The sequence below is a fragment of the Phodopus roborovskii genome, unplaced genomic scaffold (genome assembly GCF_943737965.1).
Source record: "Phodopus roborovskii unplaced genomic scaffold, PHOROB, whole genome shotgun sequence".
Lineage (NCBI taxonomy): Eukaryota > Metazoa > Chordata > Mammalia > Rodentia > Cricetidae > Phodopus > Phodopus roborovskii.
This window is the reverse complement of record NW_026126549.1, coordinates 7393489-7407805: the sequence shown is the minus strand read 5'-3', so window position 1 is coordinate 7407805 and position 14317 is coordinate 7393489. Positions and strand designations below refer to the sequence as shown.

The window sequence follows — 14317 nt, the reverse complement described above, 5'->3', positions numbered from 1 at the left end:
TTCATAACAAGAGCCACATCAGATTGCCTGTTACTGTTGCTGCATTCAGAATTACACACACAGGAGGCTGGAGGGGGGGGTGGTTGAGTGAGGAGTACACAATGATGGTCACCTACAAAAAGGAAGCCTTAAGAAATGAAAGAGAACTCTGGCTCAGGTCACTCACATCCATCTGGGTATTTCTCTCTGCTTTGGGGCTCTGTCACTAAAGCTTCCTTAGAACAGGATCCCCTCTGTCTTCCTTCTGTAATTCAGCAATGACCCCAGCTGTACTGAGCTGAGAGCCCTTGAAGCAACAGCCAAGATAAAAGACAGAGGAACTCTGTCTGAAGTGTGTGCTCCAGCAGACAAAACAGAAATTCTTCAGGCTGAACAAGGGGCAGCACTTCAAACAGAGCTGTGCCATGCCTGCCACGTTGCTACGAGGCCTCTTACTGACCAGCACAGAGGGAGGCTTCAGATTCTAAAGACCGAGGTGTCCACAGTCTTCATATAACTGCAGTTCCCATCACTGCTTCACAGGCCTTCAAAATTAGCACAGAATTCATCATTAAGCCACATTAACTTACTAAATCAAGAGACTAATTACTTGCAATGGAACCATTTCTAGAAGATGATACCACTTTAGCATATGCCTTTAACATAGATTCTCATTAGGGATGCCCATCGTATGAACCCTACAGAGTGTAATTTTGATACATTAAGCCCCTCCATCTAATAGGCATCCTTCTACAAGATTGGTACACATCTGTGCAGAAGCATCTGCCCACAGATCCTCACTGGACCACACTAGGTGGTCTTATTCTTGACCTAGTAGAGGACATGTTTGTCTATTACAGAACCCCATAGATACCAAGGTGGCACCAGGTAAGGTTTTTTTTTTTTTTTTTATCACCACGGAGCTTGATGGAGCTATGAGATTTTTAACTATGTCCAAGATAAAGGTCACAATCGGCACTTAAAGAAAACAACCAAACTTAACTCATCTAACTGAACAGGACCTCCAAAAAGGTATTTTCTATCATATTTATTAACTGAGCACAAGATAAAGGCCATGATGCATGTCAGAGGACAACTTGTTATGTGGTAGTTATCCCCTTCCATCATGTAGTTCCTAAGGATATAACACTTGATAGTAAGTGCCTTTACTACTAGGATCCACATAAAGGTTTTGAACACATACCACTAACAAACTACAATAATCTTCCTTGTTCTACAGACCACGTATAACATTTTCAACATGGCATCTTCATTCTTTTTACCTATCTAAACATCAGTTACACATGCTTATCAATCACTTGCCCCATAAACATAAACCAATGACCTGAGTAGGGCTGCAAGATGAGGGATTTGGATGATACAATGAATGGTGGGTAAGATGAGTAACATAACCTATTACAGTATATTACAAAAATGATAGATAGAAAAAGAAAACAGTGATGTGAATTCTCACTTCACAGAGACCTCTGAATTTCTTATAATTTGTTTCTTTAAATAATAATATTTTATGGCTGAGCAGTATGATACTGTTATGTATAGTATGTTTATTTTACCCTTTCTCTACAAAGAAACAGCATTTACTCCATGCCATAACTAGTGTGAACAGTAAAGATGATAAATCAGATACAGTAGACAAATACCACATGCTCTTTCTCATATATGGACAACAAAAACATCAACCTGAATAGAAAATGGCAATTACTAAAGACTTAGGCATGTGTAGGTAACCAGATTACAGGAACATTGAGCTATACAGAAAGAAGTTTTAGTTGTAGTGTTTCGCGACACAATAGGGTCATTATAGTTCACAGTAATTTACTGTATACTTAATACTTGGAAGAGGGAACATGAACACTCTATTATGCATAAGGTAGTGAGAAAGAAATGTATACATTTATTACTTTGATTTACAAGTACATATTATATAACTGTGGTGAAAATACCATACCATATCTCATAAATATATGTAATTGTTCTGTTAATCAAACCTTAGAAAAATATTCAGTATAAGGAAATATAAGCCCTTCAATTTTCTCACTATGTTATATACATGTACTAGCTGTACCCCATAAGGTCATATAATTAAAAAAACAAAAGAAAACAACAATGGGAATATAGTAGGCATATAAGCATAACAACACTAGTAAACATCATTTACTCTCAGAAAGACAGCATGTTAGAAATTCTAAGGACGGTGTTGGTGTTGCTTTGTCTAAACCCCACTCTCCTGAGCTAAAACTATACGAACTGGACTCTACAGACAGCAAAGCTTTGTTCAAACACAGAATGCTTATAGTGTCTAATAAGAATGATCACATGGATTACCGGAAAACAATTTTTATAACTTTTTGAGATTATAAAATAATTACATTTATTCCTTCTGTTTCCTCCCTCCAGCCTCTCCCATGTACCCCCTTGATCTCATTGATCTCATTAAAGAAAGGAAGTCATCAAATTTAACTTTTACTATGATCACTGACAACAATGGTATTTTGTGCTGAACACAATGGCTCTGATTCTCTATGCCTTGCTTTGTGGCTTTCAGATGAACATCCTGTGACTGCTAGATGACTTTTCAAATGATGTTCTAAAGCTGTAATATAGACACCCAAAAGTATGCAAAAACTTATACTTAAATGTAGACAGAGGTTCTGTCCCACCTGGTTACATAGCTCTTTAGTCCTAAATTAATGCACAGAGGCTTGTATTACTTATAAAGTGTTTGGCTGAGACTTAGCCTTACTGTCTAGCTCTCAATTATTAATCCAAAACTATTAATCTATGTATTTCTACACAGCCTTATCTTACCGGAGAATAATCAGCATCCTATCTTCTTGTGGCTACATGGCATCTGCCCGGTGGCTTCTCTCTGTATCCTCTCCCCTCTCCCCAGAATTCTCCTTGTCTGGTAGTTTTCCCTGACTTCCTGACTACCTACTGGACAATCAGTGTTTTATTAAATAAGAGAAACATATATTAAGCATACAAAAGGACAACCTCCATCATTTAAATTGCAATTTTGCTATACTATTGAGCATAACTTAGAAAACTAAAACAGCACATTTTATTTAATACACAATTTTTTAAAGAGATGACTTCCAGAGAAGAGTTCTGAAAGCATAGGTATCAGGAAGTAACTGTTCAAGCATCTTTCACCCATGCCAGTGTGGAATCAAAACTACATGTTCAAAGTGTACGGCACATCTATGTTGTGCTATGTCCATCTCTTAACCAATGCTCCAACTAACCTAAACAGTGGCCCACAGCTAGAGCACTCTCCCTTCTAAAGTCCTGAGAATGGGCTGTCAGAAACTTGGCAAGGCACACGTGAGGAGGAGGAGCATGGCCATTCACGATGTCTAGCTAGCGACATCTTTGAAGCACTTAGACATCTGGCCTTTGGTCATGAAAGCAGAAGACAAATCAAAACAAAGTACTGCTTAAAATGTAAAAGAAAACAAAAATAACATTAAGTATCCACCCAGGAACACAAGCCAGGAGTATTTTCACCCTAAGAGACCATGTGACATATTCTATTGTGGCATCACTGCTTAGAGTTGTTAACAACATCAATGCAATAGGAAGATCTTCAGTGGTGTTAAAAAAAAAAATCTCTGTTCCTTCCTCCCTTTTATAACACTAGATGTGGTTTCTAGAAAGATTTCAGCATGGGGAAAGGGCAGCTGGTGGAAAGAGAACCCAATGAGACAGTGGGTGTCTTCAAAGGGTCCCACCTGGGAGTGATATGCCTCTGAGTTTCTTTTCCTGTATTGTCTTAGGAGTGAAGGCAAGACTGATTCCAGAGAAAGACAAGTCTGCATGACTTTGACACGTTTACAAATAATGAGAAGAGAAATTTTAAAAAAAGCTACAACAACATGTACAAAACATGTTTCTGATAAATGACTGATTATATATATATAATATACATATATATATATATATATATATATATATATATATATATATATATACACACACACACACACACATTAAGACAAAAGAATCCACTTAAAAACCAGCAAGGATTTACAAAGAGTTAATGATCAATAAAGGTTATTCAAAAATCACTACTCACTAGAAGCTGCAAATTATAAACATAATACCAGGCTACTTCCTATTTTTTAGCATGGCTATAATATTACATAAGTAAATATATATATATATATATAATTTATATTTTTACTTTTCTTTATATACCCATATTCATGTATGTATGCTCATATACATGAATGCCAATGGTAGTTATCCATACCCAAACAATACATATTAACATGAAAATGTACCTATTTACACATAAAATGTTGCCATTCATATGTATGTGTTGATGACTAACAATACTGTTAAGCATATCATGAATCCAGAATCCTCACATACTCTCATATATTGTTCACTGCTGCAGGAATATAAAACAATACACATTCAGCTATTTACCTGGGGGCAGAGTATATGTTTATGCAGAGACTTTTATATAAAAATTCAGAGAACACAACCCATAAAACCCACACCAGGAAACCATCTAAATGTGCATCAGTTGGTGAACAGTTGGATAAAATGTTCTTATAATAGAACACTGTTCACCAATAAAAAGAAGCACACTGTCAGACATGCTGTAACAGAGATAAGTATCATATTTAAGCAAAGTAAAAGAAGCCAGATGCAAGAAATGAGAGTCATCCCTAGTGTCTATGGGGGATTGGAGCCTGAGGTTACCCACAGTCTGTTGGTGCTCAATGTCTCTTACAAAAAATGTCATAGTATTTGTGTATCATCTATAGCAACCTTAGGTTTAAAATTATCTCTAGGTTACTCTTAGCATATAGTACAACACAAACACATATGGTTATGTTGTGCTCATAAATGATGAGAAAAATTGTACAAACATGATAGTGATATAAGTCTTACAAATATTTGTGACCCCTGCTGTGTTAAGAAACCTGTAGGTAGAGGTTTTCAATTGTGTTGTCTGATCTTGCTGATCTGAATGCTTCAGAATGGCAAATCTGTCTTCATAGACTTTATTGTGGTATGGCTGCATCAACCCACAGCACTAAACCATCCAAATTAATAGTTTTTATTATACATAAATTATGCTTTATTGAAATTGTTTTTTAAATGAGTATGGTATAATACTTATTTTTATGCACTTTAGCCAAAAAATGTGTTGAAACTCTTGATAATTTAGTTTTATTTTTTATTAGCCCATACTTTTTATTAAGCATTGAATAACAGGCAGGAGATCAAAGCACTTCTGACTTCAGTACCACATACACTTCAATATCTCATTACTGAGCTCACATTTCCAGCATCCCTGGAAATTTGGTAGCGAGAGGATTTATTAATCCATGGGGGTGTTTGACCCAGGGACCAAGAAGAATTGCAACAGGCAGGGTGGAAAAACTCAAGGACTGTTGTCTTTCCTGGGATCCCAGGAGCCATCCATGAACTAGATGTTGTCCTGACAGGCCAGCAGCTAATAGAGAAGCAGCTCATGCCTTTCTTTATTGGAGCACAGCCAAGCAGACTTCCTGACACCCAGTAGGTACTTACCACCTCTGGGATTGAACACAAAGGCCGCATTCTCTACCACTAACAGTGAACAAATTCATTAAGTTATAAAAGTTGACTGTTACAATATGAAGCAGATTTATCTAAACTTGGTGCATGCTCAAAATTGTAAATTTTATTGCATGGGAAGAAAACTGTCTTAAAATTTTCCTCTTCTATTTTAATACAATCTTGCAGTAAAGAAGCATTAAAAAAAATAAAAGAACAAGGTGCACTGGTATGGGTACAGCTCTAAAATAAGAAGACCTGGCTTGGATTCTAGAACTTAAAACTACAACAACAAAAACCCAACATAAATAGAAGGTGAAAAAAAAATCTGTGGGCAAATAATAGACACTGTTTATCCCCATGCAGTCTAAGAAAGGTATTAATTTTCTGAAATACAAAAATGGGTCAGTGAAACTAAACTCCATGAGCTGGCTGACCAAGCCTTCATGTATATACCTTACACACATTCTACAAGGATACAGCTTCAGGGATTTTCCAAATCTGGGAAGAAGATAGAGCTCATATTTCATGAGATCTGGACTTGAGCATAGATGTCAGAGTGGTAAGATGCTATGAACTGACAATGACGTCAGGGGGCTACTGATGTTGGACACCTATGCTGTTCAACTTTGAGTTGTCTTGTTTTAAGAACCCCTGAAGACACTTTCCACCCTCATTCTGGAGATGAGGCTATCAAAGTCCCTTGCTTCAAATGCTACTCTTTTTGTTACCTCAGAGGTAGACTCCTTCCCCCAAAATAGATCTATACAGGGATGAAGAGAAAACGGCGCTTGAGGCCATGCTTTTCTTTTCAACAAACTTTAATGACCAATTTATTTGGGAACATAACACTAAGCACTGAGGCTCTGCAAGTCACCAGTGCATGCTGAAGGCTTTGAAAGTGCAGACTTTTCTAATGTGGAAGGGCCATTTTAAAGTTGTGACTCATTTCTAAGCATGAAAATGCTATAAGTGTGTTGTATGAATCAGACCCTGGAAGTAAACAAAGTATTACATTACCATCAACCACATATTAAAAATCCATTGAGGAAATGCTTGGGGTTGACTTGGCAAGAGCTGGAAGTTGCAGAAGTGAAAAATAATGTAGCTATCTGGTACTCTGTAACAAAGCCAAGTGCCAGCAGCATGTTTGCCTAGTATAGCAATGCAGAGTTGGTGTAAATTCCATCATAAATGCCATCTCTCAAATATAAGCAAATGAGATACAACCAGGCAACACTAAAGGCCAGGGCTTAAAAGACAGCAGTCCTCTGGGTGAAGTCTCCTAAAAACATAAGATAAAAGCTTGGCTGGTGGACTGGGAAAATAAGCCAGCATCTTAGAACGTAGCTTTCCATTGCAGTCTCTTGCATGTCATCCTATATTAATAATAAAAACCATAATGAACAGGTGAGACATCCATTTCCTCCAAAAGTTGTCATATGTCACTTGAAAAAGGAAAAATAAAAGTTCAAACATTTCAGGAAAAGCAAAGTGTAGCCTGGTACCCAGACTACATACACACACCAAATGCAGTTCACACACACTGAAACCTAGCGCTGGCATTATCTTAAAGCATGATCTACCAAGGGTAAACAAAGAATGATCTTGACTGTACAGACGAATGCAGTCAGAAAAGGGTATCAGTGCAATGCAGAACTGATGTATGTACTACATGTTAATAACAATTACTTTTGGGTTCTCATGAATGAGAGTACTCATTCTCATGTGAAAATGGACATGATTCAAAGCCCATAATCCAAAGAGAATGGAATCCCATGTGTCATCTATAAGTTAGGGCTGAAGGGATGGAAGGCTACCTAATTACACAACAGTGCTCTCTTTCTTTTACTGGTGTGTGTCCCTGGATCAGGAGGTGTTCTGATCATTTAATACACTGATGTCAGAAGACAGCTACTTGTGTAAAACTTACACTGTGTATCATTTTATTTTGGGGTATGATTTGCCTGTAATATTCTACCAGATGCTCTATAAGAATAAAGTTTCAAATGTATTTTTAATCTATGTGATTAAAAACCAAAACTTTTGAAAATACATTGTAAAATGACTATTAGTGAAATTGTCACACACAGAGTAGAATAAAAATAAATATATCATTGAGGAAATATTGTACCATACTTATTAACATATGAACATATTAAAATGGAAGTCTCTTCTAAGATTATCATTGTAATTAGAAAAATAAATACACGTTAATTTTTATCGGTTGGGCTTTAGTGCTCGATTTTAGTCAACCAGTTTACAATGGAGCTCACAGTTCCAGAAGATAACCACACCCAACTTCATTCTTCACTTCTTTAACACTCCCACTTTCAAAATGAAACCATTTCAAATTTGTTTACCAAAACATCTCCCTCTCCATTAATGCATATGTTAATTTATTTAAATATGCTCATAGTTAAGACAATGAATAAATCAGAGCATAAAGTTATTTGGCCATTGATATCCTAACTCCATGGTCCTTTTGAAACCCAGTGACAGAGACACTCTATATGCCTCTGATTTATTACAGTAACATAGTATGATTTTTACTTGTAAACACTGTCACCAGAGTTCGCAGCCCCACGTGTTCAATATTTATTTGCCTTTGAGCATATCATCTCTTCCAAATTATTAAAGGAAAGAGTCTATTGAATACAGAAATATTTAATTTTATTGACTCAGACTGCAGAAGGTTGCAATAGCTCTCAGTTACTAAAACTTCAGAATTAATTACCATACACCAAGACCATGCCCTAGAAGGTGCAGACAAACAACTATCACTTCCCCATCTTGGAATTCCTGGTGCATCTTTACACGTTAGCTGTTCTTCAAACCTTGATGGTGCTGATAATGACAACAAAAACAAAGCAATAGCAAGATGATTTTCCTAGTGTGACACAACACCAGCCCCCATACATAGGCTTGCCATATTACAATAATGTCTTTAGAACAGCATCTCTTAATGCATGCAAAATTGTCCATGGAGTAGGCTATTTCTATGAAACTAAGTAAGTCTGATAAGGACTGGCTACTTCCCAAAGTTCAAGGATTTAAGTTCTAGTTTCTTCCATTTCATGGATACCCCTGAACTTTCTCCTAGACACATCCTGATGAAATGTCCTGAGCTGAGCCATTTTGAATGTCAGATCATTTACTAGGATAATGTCACACTTCTTGGCTTGCATCAGAAAAAAGATGTTCCCTTGAACACAAGGCTACACCAGAACCAGAGTGTGATTACTCTCATTTAGCTGAAGGCAGATGTTTACTAACCAATAGGCAACTGAAATAATATACTTTTACCTATCATTCACCCAAATAAGTAAATGAGTTAATACATATACACATACATATGTGTGTAGATATGTAAAATATAGAAATATGATTTTACAATGGTAAAATCACATATTATATATCCATACTACTGATAAATACACATATCCATATTATGCATGTAACAAGATATATACACATACATACTTATATTCACATACAAATATTGAGCACATAATACACCAGGAATAAAAACAGATGCTTCCTATAGGATGCCTTCCCCATCAATAAAGAATGTTTGCTAGAAACTGTGTGCTTAGTAGGAGGATAGGGATCAACACAACCTTTTCCAGAAATCTGCCTGACTCTCTCAATCTTAAAATATTCTTAGAATTATTTTTTAAAGATTTGTTTTATTTTTAATTATGCTTTGTTCTCTGTGTGAATAAGTGCAGAGGCCAGAAGAAGGCATACAATGATCCAGAGCTTGAGTTACAGATGGTTGTGAGCAACCTGACATGGGTTTGGGGAACCAAACTTGGATCCTCTGCAACAGCGTAACACAGTACATTTAACAGTCAAGGATCATCTCCAACCTCTAAATAGTCTTAAAAGGCTTATAATTAACTAAAAAAAGAGTTTCTATTAGATAAAAGACAGGAAACTGAGATGGGCCAAAGGTAAAACAGTGTAGTTCACTTACACCAAACAAATAAGAGAATTATGCTCATATAAAATAGCATGTACTTATAAAAGATAAGAAAGACAAATGGGAAGGAGGGAAGCAGAAGGAGGAAATTAGGGAGGGAAGGAGTGAAGAAAAGAGGGAGGAGTGAACAGAGGAAGCAAGGGGAAGAGAGAGACAGAAAGAGAAGCCAGCATCAAGGAGAAAAAGGCAGGCTTGTAAAGAAATATTTAAAATAGAAACTGTAAAATAATTTATATTTTATTTTTGAGATTAATATAATTACATAATTTCACTTTTCCCTTTCCTCTCTCCAAACTTTTTCATTTATCCCATCTAGCTTTCTTTCAGAATGATGGCTTTTTTTCATTAATATATGTATATGTATACATATATATACATGTGTATATACATATACATATAAATATTATTAAATACTACCTGCTTGGTTTGTATAATGATACTTGTATATGTGTATTTAGGGCTAGCTAGGAGTATTAGACAACCAATTGGTGTGATCTTCCCAGAGAAGACTATTTCTCTTACTCTCAGCATTCCTTAGTTGCCTATAGTTCCTTGTGTAGGATTGAGGCTTCCAGACTTTTCCCTGCACACCTTAGAATGTTTATTGCTGTTGTACTGGTTCGTTTCAAATATTGGGAGCTCTGCTGGTGAGATTAAATGGCTAAAGCTTCTGACATTTGTAGGAGACACAATTTTGGAGGAGAACCTACAACTGCCACTTTACTAAACCAGAATAATCCCTAACTACATTCTAAATGTTTGTCCTTATCCCACAGACAAATGGAATCATCATCCATCATGAAAAAAACTTCTCTTTCCAATAGACAGACCATTACAGAAAACCACAACCAATCAAAATGCAGAGTAATGGAGCCCAGTCCAAAGAGATATATATCTTTGCATGTGAAAGTCACAATCTGGAGATTTTCCAAAGCAAAATGGGAAATTTGCTGAAAAAAAAAATAAAATCAAATGTGGAAAAATCTATCAAAACGTTAGGTAATGATTTTATTTCTTTTCACGTTTGTATAATTATAAAATGTTAAGCTAGATAATGACTGCTCAAAACATTTAGCTTGCAAATGAAGAAGCATGTGTAAGAAGAAGCAATATGCTCAGCCTGAGGTCACACATCCTCTAAATTGCAATCCATGACTCAGTCTTGTGGTTTCAATCCTTAACCTGGCTTTGTCCCCTTTCCCACAAAACTATAGATGTGTTGATTCATTTCTGTTACGACTGTAGACTCATTTTCATGGTGTAATGGACACTTTCTCTTTTCATTGCCTGTTATGAAGATAGGAATGGCCACCATCTCACAATTCAAACATAACAACAATGCATATCCCTTGGGCTGCTGGAAGTTGGCACAGCTTACCTCAGAATTTCTATATTTGGGGTAAAAAAAAAAAGTGGTATGAATCTTTTAAAAACAGAAAATGCATGGTAGGTGAACAATTTTGAGACAATTTAAGTTAGTCTTTGGAAATAATCACAACAGAGACCACCCAAATCCATGTAAATATTATTCAGTATGATTTTACCTACCACAGTTATACTGCTAGGCAGAAATGTTGATTTAATCCTTAGAATCTGAATAGGTATTCTAAGTTTTTAATATTTACTCTTCAACTTAGTAGGTACATCCAAAAACATCATAAGCCCATGAATATCATGATTGCTAGGTGACAGTTTACGTTTCTTTAAAAAGAACATTATGGGAAATAGGGACATTAGCTTTGTAGCAGAATGCTTGTCTAGCAAGTGCCAGGTTCGAACCCCAGTACAGCAAAATTCACCCTCAAATGCTATACTTATACTTAGGTAGAGAAGTTCCACAAAAAGTCACTTTTGTGACTTTAAAACCAAACAACAAACTTGAGAACTCACCCAGCATGTGCATGTTTCTTGAGGCTCCTCCTCTCAACCCTCTAAGAATGACTATAGATAACTTTAAGCAAATGAGGGAAAAAAAGTATAAATCCATAGACAAAATGAATGAGCGGCGACACAGTATCAAAAAATACCAGACAGCTGATCTTATACTAACTCAAGAAAGCAGAGTTCTAGATCAGAGTGAAAACGAGAAGCAGCTCTCCACACACTGGAGACCTGTCTCCTGCCACCCTACCCCCCAATGATTCCAGGATGGTCTACACCAGCCCACTTCAGGTAGGAACATGGCATGGCTTTACATGGGAGAACAGATTCAAAGGCTGCACACAAGCCAACCCTCAACCAGGACTTCTGCTCTGGGAATGAGGGCTGCTCTTAGTCAAGTTTGTGGGAGTTTGTACTTTTGTAATCAGGACAGAGCAAAACATGTAATGTGGATTGGCTGATTGGTTTTGAACATTCTCTGACAAGATCTGAAAATGAATATTTTCACATGAAGTTTTCAGATCCCACCCCCGTGCTACTTTCATGGGAATTCCCACAAAGTAGCCATCCATACTTTGGCTTCAATGACAAGGTCACAGAAATGATTGCTCATGGGGTAATCAGATTTGCAGAGGAAATATAAAATATTCTGTTCCATCCTGTCAACCAAATCTGCCTCAGTGAAGGCCAAAGTTGGCCAGTTCCAAACAGAAACCTACAGCTTCCAGCTGACTCTTTCCCATGTGCTCTTCAGTACGAGCATGCAGCCAAAGACACCCAAATATCTAAGGAAAGCCTCTGAAATAGAAGTCAAAAAGAAGGAAATAATGTGTCATTAGAGTCACAAACAAAATACAAAGAGAAAAGAATTTTAAAAGCATCCTTAACAATGACAGATAAATAAAACATTATATAGCAGCAAAAGAGAAGCAGGGAGCTATCAAACACAAATGAGCACTTGGGGTCAAAAATAAGACATTGGAATTTAATGTACAACATGAAAGAAGTCAATTCCAAAACCAAAATTATGTTTGTTTGTTTGCTTGCTTCCTTTCATTGAAATGAGGATTGAATCCAGGGCTCAGCTATGCTAGGCAAAGGCTCTAGGTATATTCCTAACCCCTAACAGATAGTTTAAAAGTAAAATTAAAGATGTCTTCCAATATAGAAAGCAAAGCATAGACAGAAAATAAGAAAACTGACAAAACAACTAATATGTGGAGACCATTATCTACACAATGAAATCCAGGAGCTTTATCAGTTTCCTTTCTAAGAATTGAAGAACATGAATTCCAATACTGAATGGTGATGTTTTCCTTCCAACATAGCTGATGTACATAAATCTACTGATATTTTAATTTTTGTCGGCAGCTCCATTGGTCTTGCAGTCAACACGTGGCTGAACACTATGGTGGGCCTTTGGGTTCCTCAGCCCTGGTTCTTCCATGGCTGCTATGTGTAGGTTTAAACTAAGGTCTCTATTGTTCAATTTACCAACAAAGGTATTGGAAGTCAGATGTGGGTGAAAACCTACTAGATCAGAGTAGTTGAAAAGCAATCAGCTGACTTTGATTTTGGCTGGAGACCCAGCAAGAGATGAGTCTCCTCACTTGTCCCAAAACCAAAGGAAAGCACCAAACTCAAGTTCTCACCCTTTCCTTCCAGTGCATCTTCTCTATCTTAATTGCTGGCTTCCCTATAGCCAATTCAGCTACTGACTTGCTCTGCCCCCAATTCAAAGTAAACTTTATTTAAGTCTTGGAGTGTCACAGTGTGGTCAAAATTCCCCCAACAGAATGGGCCAAGAAAGTTCCCACTATCGTAGACTGAAACAGATTCCTAACCTTGTGCAGTTTTAGAATGCCCATCCTCCAGGCTTCTGGGAAAAAGAAAAAGAAAAAGAGGATTCAGATGAGAATGGAGTCAGACTGTGAGACCCTGAACACAAAGGGAAATGAAATTCCTCACTTTTCTGAAGAATGACTTTCCAACCTGAAATTTTATATCTAGCCACACTATTCATTAACATCATCTGAGAATACCGACTGCCATGTTGTCAAGGTCATTCTCTCACACTGCATTTTCTTAGAAATTATCACAAAACAGGATCACCCACAGTAAATAAGTAAAAGCATAAGTTAAGAATAGAGAAAGAGAAACTATACACACACACATACACACACACACACACACACACACACACACACAGAGAGAGAGAGAGAGAGAGAGAGAGAGAGAGAGAGAGAGAAACCCTCTCTCCCTGACATACATGACACAGCAAGAGAAAAAGGTTCTGAAAGACACAGCTTCCAGGGGAAAAAGAGAAAAAGCTTAATATACATAAAGAGAAAGAGGGAGGATTATTGAATGGGGGAAGGTTTAGAGATGATTCCATGGTTAATTTATATATATATATATATATATATATATATATATATATATATATATTGTGCCAAAAGAAAAAAAAATCTAAGCAAACAAAACCAAAACAAGGAAGTAGTACTATTTATTCCAGAGAAAGTAAATGGGAAAGATACAAAGAGGAGGGAAGAGTTCTCAAATGAGATTTACCCCATCACAATGTGGATGGTGAAATTGTGAAATTTTGTTCCTGTATAAGAGTAAGAGCTAAAACACAGTCCTATCTCTCATGATAACTTCACCTTGAATTTCCTACCCAGAGTCCTATGACCACACTTACCACACATTGTCAAATGGCATTTTCTGTAGACCATTCATAAATATATTTTGTTTATTAAATAATAGAGTGAACATTGTTGATGATAGAATTCATCGGTTAGACTCCATGATCACTGACAGCATGCTATGTGCACCCCTAAAACACCAGAGCTTTTCAAACAAGAAACAAACACTGTCTCTTTCTGTTCATTCTGA

The 14317-nt window shown here is 36.7% G+C and overlaps 1 protein-coding gene across 2 annotated transcripts in view; it reads right to left on the bottom strand.

Moving 5' to 3' along the window:
* Nucleotides 1-14317, bottom strand: part of Kcnn2 (potassium calcium-activated channel subfamily N member 2) — a 355449-nt gene that overhangs the window by 72983 nt on the left and 268149 nt on the right. The gene's annotated exons all lie outside the window — the stretch shown is intronic.